Here is a 16,778-nt window from a genome sequence, read left to right on the forward strand (position 1 = left end):
ATCTATCCATTTCAAATTTTTTGGGATTTAAAATGTCTTGAATTTTACAGCATCCTAAATGAATTACCATAATGATGCTGCTACTTCCTTCAATGCATGCTGCTATTTCCTTCATATGCATGATAATGCTTTTCATCTGTATCATTTATTTATTTTATTTATTTATTAGATTTGTATGCCGCCCCTCTCCGAGGACTCGAAGCGGCTCACAACAAGAAAACAGTACAAATCCAATATTTGAAACAGTTTAAAACCCTTAACATAAAAACAATCATACATCTCATACAGACCATACATAAAGTGGAAACGGCCCAGGGGAATCAATTTCCCCGTGACTGACGACAGAGGTGGGTTTTGAGGAGTTTCCGAAAGGCAAGGAGGGTGGGGGCAGTCCTAATCTCCGGGAGGAGTTGATTCATATAGATGAACATGCAGTAATGTATATTTCCCAAATTCATCAGTGATGTGGCTAGTCTTTAAGTGTCCAATCCACCATAGCTAATTTATACGACAAATGTGGCAATCCTGTTTATTCCTTTCCCTAACAGTATTAAACTATAGGCCTCACAGTTTATGGATTGTAATTTTAGAAGTACTGACCAAGTGTAATTGACAGACTTAATTTTTCATTGGATTTTATCTGTTATTTACTATTTTATTTTGTATATTTGCTGAGTGTTTTTGTTTGTTTTGATATCTGACACAGTTAGGTCTATGACTGTAATAAAATCGAATTGAATTGACTAAAAAGAGTAATGTCTACTCATGTTCAGTAGAAATTTAGGAACATCAAAACCACCTAAGACTCTTGGTTAATGTATTATTTGTATTTATTTATTACATTCATTCTTTTAAAAAACAATTTTTCAGTAAGCTAATCTAACTACATTTCTTCTTTACTTTTAAAAGTAATTTTTAAAACATTACCAAAATGCAGTACTGACAGTTTTTATTTCATTACCAGAATGCATTGCTGCCAGTTTTTATTTATTTATTTATTTATTCATTCATTCATTCATTCATTCAATTTTTATGCCGCCCTTCTCCTTAGACTCAGGGCGGCTCACAAGATGTTAGCAATAGCACTTTTTTTTTTTTTTTAATATATTTTTTTTATAATTCCACCTCCTCTGTCTTTTTTTTTTTTTTTAATTTTTTTATTATTTTTTCATAAAAACAGACAAATACATACAAACAATAAACATAAAGTGGGGGTATATTTCCCCCGCTTCTTATGAAAGTATACATTCAAATATAGAAAAAGAATACATAATTAAATATATGTTAACTATTATAGTAAAAAAAGTTAATAAATTTGAGTTAAAATTTTACAGATCTTGATGTGAGTGTTAAGTAGGGTTAGTATAACATAATTACCAAAAAATACCTTTAATATAATCTTAATTACTATAGTAAAATAGTATCAAACTTTCAATCCAAACAATAGAGCTAAATTCAACTATTATACATCTTGGTATGTTACTTATACTTATACATACATACACTACTATATCATAATCGTCAAAAAGTCCTTTTAAACTAATATTAATATTATTATCACCTAGGTAAAAACTAATACAAAAAAAAAAAAAAACAACTAAAGATATATCTTATTTTTCTTATCTATCCATTTATAGACATTGTTCCATGTTTCATAAAATTTAGTATCCTCTTGATCGCTTAATCTTCTTGTCATCATATCCATTTCCGCGCAATCTAATATTTTAGCTATGACCTCTTCTTCCTTGGGGATTTCCTCCCCTTTCCAATTTTGCGCATATATTATTCTAGCCGCAGTTAATATGTGTATAATTAAATAAAAGATTTCTTTCTTGTAGGTCTGATTTGTAACACCTAGTAAGTAAAATTCCGGGGTATTATCTATATCTTGCTTTATTATTTCTTTTAATATTTTTTCAATCATTTTCCAATATATTTTTGCTTTACCACATATCCACCATTGATGATAATAAGTTCCTATATCCTTACATTTCCAGCATATTGGGGATGTTTTGGGAAACATTTTTGCTATCCTATTTGGTGGGAGATGCCATCTATAAAACATTTTGATTTGATTTTCTTTTAGGGAAACTGATTTAGTCATTTTCCAATTATTAATCCATACTTTCTCCCATGTGTCTATATCTATTTCCTTGCCAATATTTCTACACCATCTTATCATAGTATCTTTTAAAGTCAACTCTATATTTTTATGAGCGATAAGTAGTTTATATATTTTCCCTATCATTTTTGTTGAATTAGTGGTAATTAAAGTAGTTAAAGGATTCTTACTTTTATTAAAAATGTAAAGAGTTTTATCCTTCTGATATCTAGATCGGATCTGGGCGTAGTGCCACCAATCTATTATTATCCCTTCTTCTTGTAATTCAATTCTAGATTTAAGCTTCATCTGATCGTTTAATAGTTCTTTATATCTATAGGTTATTTTCTTATCCTTTATAGACTTTGGATGTATTATTGCTTCTAAAGGAGCTAGCCAGTCTGGGATACTTAAAAAATGATTTTTCTTTATGTCTTTCCATACTTCTAATAAGTATTTCCTCAACGTATGCCTTTTAAAATATGAATGGTTTTTGTCCTTATCATACCATAAAAATGCGTGCCATCCAAGCATTAAATCATGTCCTTCTAGGTCAAGTGTTCTTTTGTTATCTAAAATTATCCAATCTCTAAGCCATGTTAATGCAGCGGCCTGATAATATAGTTTCCAATTTGGAAGGCCAAATCCACCTCTTTCTTTAATATCTTCTAAACAATTCATTTTTATCCTTGCTTTTTTACCTTGCCATATAAATTTTTTAACTAAGTTTGTTAAAGTTTTTAAAAAAATACCCCCTGGGTTTATTGGTATTGTCTGAAAAAGAAATAAGACCTTAGGTAAAATGTTCATCTTGATTGTTGCAATTCTTCCTAAGAAAGATATTTTCAAATTATTCCACATTGCTAAGTCATTTTTAATTTCTGCTAGTAATTTCATATAATTATCATTTTTTAATGTTATTGTTTTCGCTGTTAAATTTATTCCTAAATATTTTACCTTTTTTACGATCTTTATTCCAGAAATACTTTCTAATTTAGTTTCTAGTGTTTTATTAATATTTTTAGTCAAGTAATGTGTTTTGTTTTTGTTTATCTTTAGACCTGCTACGTTTCCATATTGTTCAATAGTTTGTAGTAAGGTAGGAACTGTTGTAATCGGCTCTTCAATTATAAACATTAGATCATCTGCAAAGGCCTGGAGTTTGTAGGTTTCATCTCCTACGGTTAAACCTTTTATTTTGGGGTCCGCTCTTATTTTAATTAATAAGGTTTCAAGGGTCATAATAAATAACAATGGTGATATAGGACACCCTTGGCGAACTCCCTTATTTATATCAAGTATTGGTAATTGACTGTTATTCAATATTATATTCGTTGTTTGTTTTGAATATATGGTATCTATTAGGTTAACAAATTTTGGGCCAAATCTCATTTTATTTAATTGCATTTTTATAAATATCCAATTAACGTTGTCAAAGGCTTTTTGAGCGTCCAAAAACATTAAAGATGCCGTCTTGTCTGAGTGTTGTTCATAGTACTCTAGTATATTTATTACAGTTCTAATATTATTTTTAATTTGTCTCCCTGGAAGAAACCCATTTTGGTCTTGGTGTATTATTCCATTTATAACTCTTTTAAGTCTCTCTGCATAAATGGCAATAAAGATCTTATAATCTACATTTAATAGTGATATAGGCCTATAATTTTTAATTTTTTCTGGTTCTGTACCCTGTTTATGTATTAAGGTTGTCAGTGATTCTGACCAAGATTTGGGAATTTTTCCCTCGAGTCTACATAGATTAAAAGTTTCTAACATATGGTTTCTTATTGTTTCGTTGTCTATCTTGTACCATTCTGCAGGTATGGCATCTGGGCCTGTAGCCTTATTGCTTTTCTGTTTTTTAATTGTTATTAAGAGTTCCTCCATTGTTATTGGTCCGTCCATGGTGGCCTGTTGATCTTCTGTTATTTGTGGTAAATTTGAAGCCTCTAAATAGTTAAAAACTTCATCTTCGATAACATGATCTTTAGCATATAATTCTTTATAAAAATTATACACAATGTCTGCCTTACCTTCTGTGTCATATTTTATTTTACCATCTTTATCTTCTAATTTTTGGATTAATTTTGATTGACTCTGTTTTCTAAGTTTATACGCTAGCCATCTGCCAGGTTTATTTGCATGTTCAAAATAATGTTGCTTTGCTCTTTTGATCTTTTCAGTTAGTTGGTTTTGTTCTATAACTCTAATTTTATGTTTAATTACATTTATTTCTGTCTTTAGATCTCTGTTCTTAATATGTTGCTGCGATAAGGATTCTAATTGTTTTAGTTCATTTGTTAATTGTAGGTACTCTAATTTCTTTTCCTTATTGTGTTTTGCTGTATAGGATATTGTTAAACCTCTTATATACGCTTTAACTGTATCCCATAAGTTCTGTGGAGTAGTGTCTGATGTTTTATTAATTTCAAAAAATATTTTTAATTCCTTTTCAATCCAATCCTTATATTTCTTATCATTTAATATATACCTATTCATCCGCCAGTTGTTCTGTTTGTTGTTCATCGTCATATAGACCACTATTGGGTTATGATCAGCCCATGTATTAACGTCTATGTCGACCTCTCTTATTTGTTCTGCCACCATTTTTGGTGCCCATAGCATGTCAATTCTCGTCCAAATTTTGTGAGGATTGGAGTAAAAGGTAAATTGCCTTTTGTGAGGGTGTCTTTCCCTCCAAATGTCGCTTAGTAATAGTTCCGCTTTCATTTTTTGAAAAGTACTAGGTAACAAATTTCTTCTTGCTTTTTTACCTTTTCCCCTTTTTTTATTGTCTCCCCCTCCTGAGTGGTCTAATTGTCTATTCGCGATAGCATTGAAATCACCTATTATCAATAAATTATCAATAGCTAAATCTATTATTGTTTGGTGTAAATTTTTGTAAAATGTCATTTGGTCTTCATTGGGAGCATAAATAGAAACAACCACTAGAGGTCTAGGTTCAATATCTACTTGTACAATCAATATCCTACCCTCTTTATCCTTGTATATTTGTTTGGAATTTATAGAATTCTTAACATACATCACTACACCTCTTTTTTTTTGGTCTGCTAATGCAGCATACATTTTTCCAATTTTGGGATTCAACAATAATTTTTGGTTATCTTTTTTAATATGAACTTCTTGTAGTATTGCAATCTGAACATTTTGGTTTCTAATTTTAGAAAAAATTTGCTTCCTTTTTCTTGGTTCGTTAAGTCCATTAACGTTTACGGAAAAGATTTTTAAGTCTTTATTCGTTGTCATTTAATGGGTTTTTTGGTTTCTCGCTGAGGTTGAACTCTTCTAGCACCTTGGTCCTGCTCTATTACTTGGGCAGTTGCCCCCAAGTTTTCTTCTTGCTGGGTTGGTAATTTTTCCCCTGGTTGCTGTTGAACTAGTTGTAGTTGGACCACTTGTTGCTTACTTGCGTAGTCGGAGTGGCCCAAACCGCTCTGTTCAAGAAAGTACATGGCTTGTTCTACGTTTTCCAGTTTGTACCTTGTAGAACGCCATGTCAGAGAAAGTCCTTGTGGAATAAGCCAACGGTAAGTAATGTTTTCTTTGATCAAAATTTTAGTTAGAAAGTGATAATCTCTTCTGTTTTCTCTGACACTTCTTGGAACTTGCTTTAGTATCTTTATTTCTACTCCCTGACGTTGGGGCGGGGAGTTTCTTGAATAGTGAAGTATCTCATCTCGCAACGCCTTTCTTGTAAATTTAATATGTATCTCTCTTGGAAGATTGTGCCGACGGATATAGCTATTCGAGATTCTGTAAACTTCATCGATTTCTCTCTGTAAAGCTATGGGGTCCTCTTGAAGTATACCTCCAATAATTTCCGCCATAGTCACTTTTAAGTCTTCATCTTTTTCCTCTTTTATATTCTGAAATCGAAGTCCGTACGAAGCTCGTTGCATCTCCAGCTGGATAATAGATTCATCATATCTTCTATATCTCTCATCGGCTCTCCCTTCAAGATACTCCATTCTTTTCTCATTTTTATCAGATTGTTCTTCAACTTTTTTAACTCGGTCATCACTTTCTTGAAGTGTTTGTTGGATCTGCTTTATCTGGTCTTTCATCTCCCCCATATCAGCTTTCATTTGGGCCATCTCCACTTTAAATTCTGCCAAGTCAGCTTTTATGGCTTCTCTTTGTTGTGTTGCCTCCTCCTTTATGGCTGCTCTTTGTTGTGTTGCCTCCTCCTTTATGGCCTCTCTTTGTTGAGTAGCGTCTTCTTGTGATTTGACCATGAAGTCCTTCAAAGTATTCAAAGTCTCATGTATAGTTGCAAGATTGGACTGCATTGTTTTGTCTTTGTCTTTGTCTTTGGTAGACATAGTTAACACTTGATGCGAAGGAGAAGAATGCGGTGAGACTTGTGGAGATAAAGTAGTTGGTGTAGTTTGTTTTTTTGTTGTTTTAACAAGGGTTGAGGTGTGGGACATTATCAAGTTAGAATCCACTATTTCAAATTTTAAAGTTGGTTTCAATTTTATATGTAGTGAAAAGGAAAAGAAATTACTATAAATTCCAAATCTGTTCAATATATTTTGTTTTCCTTATAATATGGCTATACCAATTCAATAACAGTTCAATTAATAACAGAATTCAAAAAAAAAAGAAAGAAGAAGAAAGAAAAGGAAAAAGAAATATTGTTATTTAGTGCCACAGAACAGAAGAACAGGTGCCTTTTCAAGTAAAAGGAAGACAAAAAGTAAAAAAAAAAGGGAAGGAATATCAACTATATATAGAAAACAAAAGAAGAAGAATTGGAGAGGAAACTTTAGGAGGAGGGAAGAAAAAAGAGAAAGGAAAAAAAATGAAATAAAAAGAGTTGTTCAAAAAGAAAAGGAAGGGGGGTAGTATTTTAATTCAACTATTTAGAATAGAGCAGGAACCCAAGGTTTTTTAACAGTGCATATAGTTCAAACCAAGCTTCTTCTAGTAATAAAGATATCCAAGAATAGGGAAGAAAGTCAAAGAGAAATCAGGGGAAAAAAAACAGATAATTATTCAAAGACACAATAACAGTATTGTATACTTAAATTCTTCTTATAGATCCTGTAGTTTTGCTAGGAAGTGAAGATAAAAATCCAAATCTCAAAGGATAATTTTATATTTGATGTCAATTCAAAATTCAAAGAGTAAAACAAATCCAAAGCTTGCTTGTGTTCAAAATGAAGTCAGTTTATTTTCCAAGTTCAAGACAGGAACAAAGAACAAAGAAACAGATCCCAAGATGGAGTCAAGTTAATTTCGGTGCAGCAGGCAGATGTTAAACCAAAGAGTTCTCAGCAGATAATCCAAAAGGTGTCAGCAAATAATCCAAAAGGCTCAGCAAGTATTCCAAATAGGTTAATCCAACAATAAGTAATCCAAAAAAGAAGTGATTTCAATCTCTTCTAGATTCCATTTAGTTCATAGTTATTAAGTTATTTCATATTGTAAAAAGGAGCAGCAGAAAAAAAAAAAAAGGCAGCAAGACTGTATTCCTCCGCTTCAGAAATTAAGTCCAGAACATTATGATTTTAAAAATCTATCAACAACAAATTCTGATCATCACTAGGAATTTCCTTTAGCAGTTAAAGTTTTCTAAATAGTCATGTCAAATTTAAACTATTTTGTTAAACCATAAAGTCAGTAAGTTATTTTATAGGTTCCAAAGTTCGCGTTCAAGATGGAAAAGTAAAAGTGAAAAAAAAGAATTAGATCCGGCTGTTATTTGCGGATGGGTTTAAACAAGAGAAAACTTTCACTTTCGCCCTAGAGAAAAAAAAACTTTTACTTGGAACTTTTACGATCTTCTGGCTTTAAACACGAAACAGAATAGAGGTTTTTACCTTAGGTCCTTTGTCTGCTATATTCTTTTCCAATGTAAATGTAAATATTTGTACTTTCGGTTCTTTGATTTTTATTCTTCCCACTGAGTGAGGGGAGAAAGCGCTGGCCGGTCCTCTTAATCAAAGAGGAGCGGTTCTCCCGTCTCCGAAGCTGCGGGACGAACCGCTGCCTCCGGAGTCCTGGCGATGGGTCCTCGGGCAGAGGAGAGTCCCCTGTTCATGGATCGGGCCATCCGGGCCCGATCCGATCGCAAATGCGACCTTCGGAGGGGGTAGAAAGGATTCGCCTGGCAGAGCCCTGCCAGACACGTCCTGCCGCGATCTCCACCAAACCGGAAGCCCAGCAATAGCACTTTTTTAACAGAGCTAGGCTATTGTCCCCACAATCCGCGTCCTCATTTTACCCACCTCGGAAAGATGGAAGGCTGAGTCAACCTTGAGCCAGTGATGAGATTTGAACCGCTGACCTTCAGATCTACAAGTCAGCTTCAGTGGCCTGAAGTACAGCACTCTACCTGCTGCGCCACCCCGGCTCATATTTCATCCTAAAATATTGTACAAGGAATAGTTTAGTCTTGAATGTGGAGCGGCAAAGCTAATAGGACTAAAGAATTATAGACGTTTTCAAGTTTTTTTCTTTTTCTCTGCTATAAGCAGAGTCTGCAGAGAGGGGCGGCATACAAATCTAAATAATAAATAAATAAATAAACTGCGTATATTAATATGAATTTTAATGTCATATGACTTGTTGTCATTGTCTGCCTTTCAGTCGTGTCCAACCTTCGGTCACTCTATGAATCAGCACTCAATGCCACTTTGTCTCTCACTGCCTCTTTCAGAGCCGTTATGCTCATCCCAGTTTATAGCATCCAGCCCCTTAGCATTTTTCTGCTGATCGCTGCCAACATGATTGACTTTTCAAGCAAGTCAGCTCACGTGACACAGCCAAAGTTCCAAGTATGGGCTGACTACCTGTTCAGATTTGTAGTATGAAAGTCTAAACTTTCAAACAGTACAGGGTTTGTAACTTGCTAGCAACAGGTTAGCGGAGCCAAAAATAAAAAAACAAACCCCCCTCTCTGTGGATAATTTGGCATCAAAACAGGAAATATGTGAACCTGTCACGGTAAGCAGTCTCAAAGGGCAAACTGCTTTGCTGGAGCTAATTAACCTTAGGAAATAATTACACAAATATGCAAATATTGTTTAGATAATTCCATGTGTTATCAGCTCAGGTAGTCCATCATAACTGCAGACCTTGCAATGTCTAGGTATTAGTATCTGGTGTAGTTGATAAGGCTTTAGTTTCTGCTTGCCTTCGGCTTGGTATTTAGGAATTAATGATGGCAATATTCCATTCATGATTTTAACCTGCATTTGGAAAGCTCCAGAAAATGCTTATCTTTGGACACTGATGGCTTTGGCAGTAATAGCTTACTGTCAAAGGATACTGTATTTGTTTTAAAAAACCAGAGTAAGTTAACTGCTTAATTTGTTACATTCCAAACAGGCTTACTAAAAACATCTCTAGAATACTTATTTGTTACACAAAGAATTTTTGTTCATTCATCTAAGGTCCAACTGATTTTTTTTCCTAATAAAATTTGTTTTAATCTTAATGTAATTCTTTAATTCAATGTGTATTTCACATTGTTCAAAATAAAAACAATCATCCATACTGAATTGGAATCAATTGTGGAAGAAATCTCAAGCAGCTCAGTGCATCAGGTAGCGACCGGTTAGGTCCCACAGAGTGGGCCTTCTCCGGGTCCTGTCGACTAAACAATGTCGTCTGAGGGACCCAGGGGTAGAGCCTTCTCTCTGGTGGCTCCGACCCTCTGGAACCAGCTCCTCCCAGAGATTAGGATTGCCCCCACCCTCCTTGCCTTTCGGAAACTCCTTAAAACCCACCTCTGCCGTCAGGCATAGGGGAATTGAAACATCTCCCCCTTGCCCATGTAGTTCCTGTGTATGATTCGACTGTGTGCTTGTTTTTTTATATATTGGGTTTCTTTTAGATTTTTTAACCTAAAACTGTAATTTAGATTGCTAAATATTAGATTTGTTACTATGTATTGTTTTTTACCATTGTTGTGAGCCGCCCCGAGTCTACGGAGAGGGGCGGCATATGAATCCAATAAATCTAATCTAATCTAATCTAATCTAGAAGTAGTTGTTCCTCAAATCTTACCTTCAGAACATGAATGAACAATTCTACCCTTTTAAAATTTAATCTAACCAATTTCACAAATCTTTATTGCACTCATAAAGGTTGACTTTTCCTCTTCTCAAGAAAATAGCCTAAAATTTTCAATATTTACTATGAAACAGATTGGTTTGATGTTTTGTGATCCATGATATTTCTTCTCCTTAGTTCCCAAAATAGTGAAGCTTTCTGAAGACTAATATATAGTATGTCTTGCATTACAAATTATTTTATATCTTCCTCATTTTTGAGATTAGGTTTTGGAATATAGCTATACTTCCTAATTAAAATATTAAATAGCGTTTTGAATGAGCGGATCACTTCTCAAATGAATTTAGATCAGCCCTCTGATCTTACCATATCGGAAGCTACAGAAACTGATTGAATGCCCACTGAAATATGGCAAGCAACACGCAAGAAGAATCAGGGAAAGCTCTAACAAAGCTATGTCAGCAAATCAGGAAAATATGGCCAAACACACTGGCCAATAGATTGGAAGAGGTTAATCTATCTTCCAAAAATAGATAATATAATATCCTTATTTTCACAGGCTAGCAAAATAATGCGTAGGATAATCTAATGCAAATTAGTGTCCAATATGGAAAAAGAGATGCAACATGTTCACACTAGTTTTAGAAAATGCCAAGAAATCTAAAGTATTATTGCTGACACATTGGTGAAATGATATGTGAAAATGATGTTCAGGACAGGAGAGATGCTGAGTGGACAACTGCCATGTCAAAGATGTCTCGGCCCACAAAATGGGAGATGGCATAGGAAATGTTTCAGAAGGGACCCTCCCAAGATTTCTGGAGAGTAAAAGGAAAGGAAGGGAGAAATATTTACAGTTTTGCAAAATGTATGTTAATATAACCTATCATAGAGTTAGTACTCCTAAATTATGTTAACATAACCTAACATAGAGCTAGTATTTAAGATAGGAATACCAACTAAATAATTGAGAATACCAAAGAATGCAAAGAAAAAGTTACTACTGTATATGTTTCCTTGATTATAAAAAGGCCTTTCTATTGAATTGAGACATCTCCCCCAGGCTTATATTATTATTATTATTATTGTTGTTGTTGTTGTTGTTGTTATTATTATTATTTATTAGATTTGTATGCTGCCCCTCTCCGTAGACTCAGGGTGGCTCACAACAGTAATAAAACAATGTATAACAATTCTAATAATTAAAAGTCACTAAAAACCCCTTATTAAAAAGCAAAACATACACACAAACATACCATGCATAAACTGTATAGGCCCGGGGGAGATGTCTCAATTCCCCCATGCCTGACGGCAGAGGTGGGTTTTAAGGAATTTACGAAAGGCAAGGAGGGTGGGGGCAATTCTAATCTCCGGGGGAGCTGGTTCCAGAGGGTCGGGGCCGCCACAGAGAAGGCTCTTCCCCTGGGTCCCGCCAAACGACAGTGTTTAGTATGATAAAAATTATACAATACAGTTAAAACATTAAAAAAGTAACAATAAAAACCCAATGTAAAACAATCAATCATCCCTCATTCATACTACTGGCCGGAGCGGAACTATAGCTCATGGCCCCAGGCTTGTCGGCATAGATTTATATAGTTTTATGTATGGTATACTTGTGTTGTATGGTTTTTAAATGATGGGTTTTTAGATGCTTTTTAAATATTAGATTTGTTACATTGTTATATTGTTATCATTATTGTTGTGAGCCACCCCAAGTCTCCGGAGAGGGACGGCATACAAATCTAATATGTTGTTGTTGTTGTTGTTGTTGTTGTTGTTGTTGTTGTTATTATTATTATTATTATTATTATTATTATTATTATTATTATTATAAACATTTTACACTGCTTCTGGATTGGATTAAAAAGAAGTAGATCTACCAAGAAATTGTGTGATTAGAAGGAGAATTTCCCACTCTTCAGTTATACCTATGAACTTTGAATTCAACAGTGATGATTAGGTATTTTCTTCTTTTTATCAATGCAACAGATCATTTCTGTATAAAACAGATAATTAAAACCTATTTTGTTAATTCACAATATTTACTAATGCAATGGAGTGCGGGTTATGAATATTTTGTTTTATGGGGTTTTGTTAGAGCTTAGGGGGGTTATCATATTAAGTATGTATGTTTTCAATAAATTACATGTAAAGAAGAAACTATTGGTAGAATACTGTAATTTTCAGTGTATAAATTTGTGTTATGGATAAAAAAATCCTATATTTCTTAGACAAAATTATGTTATCTTCAGAGTAATCTTTCATTTAATTTCCAGCTCAGCGCAATGACAAATGTTTTAATAATTACTGACTTATAATAAGATATATGATTCATTCTTTTTCAGTAATATAAGAACTAAAAAATCAAAATTAAGGACAGCACTTTTTAATTTTTCATTGTGCTAAATATTATATTGAATTCTATTAATAAAATATTTCATAGTTTAATTTGTCAGATTGTGCATGAATTTTATGTTAAAAGCAGTTGGTTAGATGATAATGGGGAAGGAGGGGTGAGATAGGGTAGAACAGAACAGAATAAAATATTCTTTATTGGCCAAGTGTGATCGGACATGCAAGTAATTTGTCTTCAGTGCATAAACGTTCAGTTCACATACAAATAACGAAGTTATATCATTGTACGTTTTTGAGCCCATGGTTTATGATAGGTATGTGAACCATAAGATGGGAAGAATGGTACAAAATTATGTTGGGGGGGGCGGAAGTGCCCCCCCTTTTAATAATTACTAATAATTACTGCTGTCTTAGTCAGTAGCTATTTTGAACAGTATAGAGCTCCCTCTCATCACTTTGATTGGCTACTTTAGCTTATTTAAATGTATATCTCTCAGTTTATTGTATGTACGAAGAGCTATGAGAATGAAATATTTGCTTTGTTACTGGATGAGAGGGACTTTTTTTTTCTGTGTATGTACCGTAGCACAGGGATTTTCTTATTTTTGCGTTCAGTCTCTTAATTATGCAGTGCAGCAACAGTTTGGATTATCTAGTAGAACTGAATATGATCTCTGAGAGCAATTTTTCTTAAGAATGGTCCAAAAACATCTAGGGAATCTTGTAAATGAGACCTGTAAAATCAAAATTATTTGCCAGTTATTAAAGTTATTTGCATACATTGGAAGCAACATCACTCCTCTCATTATTGTTTTTTACCTGTAAATAGAATAGAATAGAATAGAATTTTTTATCAGCCCAAGTGTGCTTGGACACACAAGGAATTTGTCTTGGTGCATATGCACTCAATGTACATGAAAGAAAATATACATTCATCAAGAATCATAAGGTGCAACACTTAATAATAGTCCTGGTACAAATAAGCAATCATATTAGGAACCAGTCAATATAGCAATGTAACAATATAACAACAATGTAGTGTTACTTTTATCAACAAAAGAATATTCTACAAAAGTGTCAATTTTTATTGTTAATATGGTGAATACTGATAAATGTAACCTATACAATCACACACTCTTTTGGCATTCTTCATAATTTTTAAAAGTGGGAAGGATTTCTGAAAGAAAAACTTTAAGAAACACTGATTTTAAAATATAGTAGAGTAAAAATAAGGAAGAATTACCAGGTGAAAATTTTGATTTTAGCATCGTAAAAAGAACTGATGAGAACTATCTATTAACATAACATACTGTCTAAATCAAATATTTTAAAATGTTGTTACTCAGGGGTGAGTTTCAAATTTTTTTACTATCATTCTGTGAGCAATGCTTAATTTTTAGGGTATGGCTTAATTTTGCGAGAGTGGCTTTACAGTCACGTGACTGGGTGGGAGTGGCTTGACTGTCATGTGACTGGGTGGGGAGTGGCTTTGCAGTCACGTGACTGGGTGGGTGTGGCTTGATGATCATGTGACTGTGTGGTCATATGACTGGGTGGCAGAACCAACTTTATGTCACTCATGTCATGCGTTAGGATTAAGGTGCCTGGCCTCTCCTCGCCTCAAAGATACAATTTCCTTGTCTATTTATTTATTTACTACTACTGAACATGCAAAATATACTATTTAATCCTATGTTATTTTCTTTCTTGTCTCTCTTTCATCCTTCCTCATTCTTTTTCTCTTTTTCTTTCTTTTTTACCTCTCTCTCTCTCCCTTTCTCTTTTTTCTTCTCTCTCTCTCTCTTCCTTCCTTCCTCTTCCTCTTTCTTTGTCTCTTTATTTCTTTATTTTCTTCCTTCCTTTCTTTTTTTCTTTCTTTTTCTTGTCTTTTTCTTTCTTAATACCCTATGTGAGCCCTAGACTCCACCCACCACAAATGGATGGCTTCAGATTTTAAAACACTTTTTTAAAAAAATACAATAACCTGGTCAGTATCTTCATTTTGACAAATTTATCCTTACCAGGAAAATTTAAGCATTTATGAGCTTCAAATTGATCCTATTTTCTTTAATAGAAGATGAAGTGATAACACTAATTGAATAAATTTCTGCAGGTGAAAAATTGTCAAATTCAAATTGTAATAATGGATAGACGACAAAGTATGATGCTATACTGTATATCCCTATGTAAATTTATTTGACATTTATTGAAAGTGACATCTTTTTTCTCATTTAATCTTTTGGAAAGTAACCCAATGGCTCAGCAGAAGATATTGCATAGGAATCACTCTTAAGACTTATATACTGCTTTACAGTGCTTTACAGCCCTAACAGAGTCAGTATATTGCCCCCAACAATTTGGGTCCTCATTTTACTCACTTCAGAAGAATGGAAAATTGTGTCATCCTTGAGCCTGGTGAGATTTGAACTACCAAATTGAACTTGTATGTTCTATCCTTTTCTAAGCGGAAGTTTCATATTTTATTGCAAATCATTCTGATTGTGGAAAAGCGAAATATAAATTATTTTAATTTATTTTAAATTATTTATTAATATAATCGTTATATTGCCTGCACACCTAAAATTGAAACAATTTGTGCTAGTTTCTTTAAAGCACTAATGCAAAGTCAGAAATGTTATGAATTCCTTCATTGGAAATAATGACTAGTATGTTTTAAATAATAATTTGATTAGTGGAAATTGGTTTTCTAGAGGGGTTAGATCCTTATATTAATTACTTATCTATTTTCAAATTCTCAATACACAAAAAATTGGTATCATCCTTCTTCCAGTCACAGATGATTTGAAATGAATAATCAGCTTTTTCTTGTTATAGGGTCCCAAACTTGGCAACTTTAAGACTTCTGGACTTCAGTTCCCAGAATTCAACTCCCAGCAATGCTGGCTGGAGAATTCTGGGAGTTGAAGTCCAGAAAGATGCCAAGTTTGAAGACTTCTGTTAAAGAGCTTCTAATAAAAAAAAATTGTAGTATCATTTCTCTTTGCCTCCCTCTCTTTCTCTTTCGCTCCTCCCCCCTCTTTCTGTTCCCCCTTCCCCCTGTTTTTCTTTCCCCCTCTTTCTCTCCTGCCTTTCTCTCTTTCCCCTCCTCTCTTTCCCTCCCTCCTTCTTTCCCCCTTCTTTTTCCCTCCTTCCTGCTTGGCTTTTGCCAATGGAGGGTGGGGAACAAGCTGAAGCTCTCTCTTTTTCTCTCTCTCGTTCCTTCCTCTCTCTCTCTCTCTCACACACACACACACATAGCCCAAACCATGCAAGGAAATTTTACTGGGTGTTCCAAGCCCCCCCAAACTCCAAAGTTTTTTCCTGCATGGCTTTACCAATGGGGAACATAATCTGCCTGCAGATTTTCCATCTAGGCAAGCCCGGGAACGGTGGCAAAGAAGTGCCTGAAACTCGGCTTCTGGGCATGCACAGAACATTTTTTTAAAAAAAATTATTTAAAAAAAAGATGCCAGTGTTCAGGGGCCATCACTGATTGCATTGGCGCAGTGATGTCACCAGCAGGCACTACTGATATGCATGCACCATACCGTACCAACAGGAATCCATCCCTGTAAGTCACTATAGAACAAAATCCTTGAAGAAGACTGAATAATTACCCTCAAAGTTTGAATTGTGATCTTTTTTAAATGTAGATCAATAATGGGCAAATCATTTTTTGCTTGTAATATTGATATACTAAATGGTTATTAATATTGATAATATAAATATTGATAAACTTTCCTTTCTCTATTTTCAATACTACAAACCATCTAAATGATAGTATATTAATCTCTAATCATATCATACATCATCACTATATACCATTTTTTTCAATGTACACATTTATAACTTATAAACTTTATAAAGTAAAAGTATGGGCAATCAGTAGCTCCTAAACTAGATTTTAGTGGGGTGTCTATCTACTTCAGAATTCTGCACAGGACAAATAATTATTTCCCAATAATATATTCCTGTCCATCTCTACCAAACCCCCTCTTTTATAAGTCCAATTAATAAATAAATAATAAATAAATAAATCTATCCAGAGCCCCCAATGTGTTCTATTAAAGAAGCTATTTTTTTCTAGTAGGACACTGAAATGTAGATTAAAGAAGGGAAAGAACAGCATTAGTACCCCGTCAACTGATCCCAACTTTAATTTAATTAATTAAATTTAAGTTTATTGCTATGTTCTAGCAATAAATAGCCCAAAGTTAGGCTCATAAAAGGCTGTCGAGAATCAGTATTTTTATTTTTGTTTTGTTCTGTTCTGAGA

General features: G+C 33.8%; 1 protein-coding gene across 6 annotated transcripts in view; it reads left to right on the forward strand.

The window, feature by feature from the left end:
- The window catches only part of ARB2A (ARB2 cotranscriptional regulator A), a 253,315-nt gene that overhangs the window by 114,598 nt on the left and 121,939 nt on the right, over positions 1-16,778 (forward strand). The gene's annotated exons all lie outside the window — the stretch shown is intronic.

This window comes from Erythrolamprus reginae, chromosome 2 (assembly GCF_031021105.1).
Source record: "Erythrolamprus reginae isolate rEryReg1 chromosome 2, rEryReg1.hap1, whole genome shotgun sequence".
NCBI classification, from domain to species: Eukaryota; Metazoa; Chordata; class Lepidosauria; order Squamata; family Dipsadidae; genus Erythrolamprus; species Erythrolamprus reginae.